This window comes from Littorina saxatilis, linkage group LG8 (genome assembly GCF_037325665.1).
Source record: "Littorina saxatilis isolate snail1 linkage group LG8, US_GU_Lsax_2.0, whole genome shotgun sequence".
Lineage (NCBI taxonomy): Eukaryota > Metazoa > Mollusca > Gastropoda > Littorinimorpha > Littorinidae > Littorina > Littorina saxatilis.
The window spans coordinates 53258590-53258843 of NC_090252.1; positions in this window are offsets into that span (position 1 = coordinate 53258590).

The window sequence follows — 254 nt, forward strand, 5'->3', positions numbered from 1 at the left end:
GTGTGTGTGTGTGTGTGTATGTGTGCGTGTGTGTGTGTGTGTGTGTGTGTGTGTGTGTGTGAGTGTGTGTGTGTGTGTGTGTGTGTGTGTGTGTGTGTGTGTGTGTGTGTGTGTGTGTGTCATACAAAGTAAACAATTGTGTACATTGTATTCGCAATAGACATTTGAACTGGCTACGTGTACACTATTGCTTCTTTGTGTATATCATTCATGTCGCGCTTATCATTTCTTGTACCATTTCCGCCATACCATAT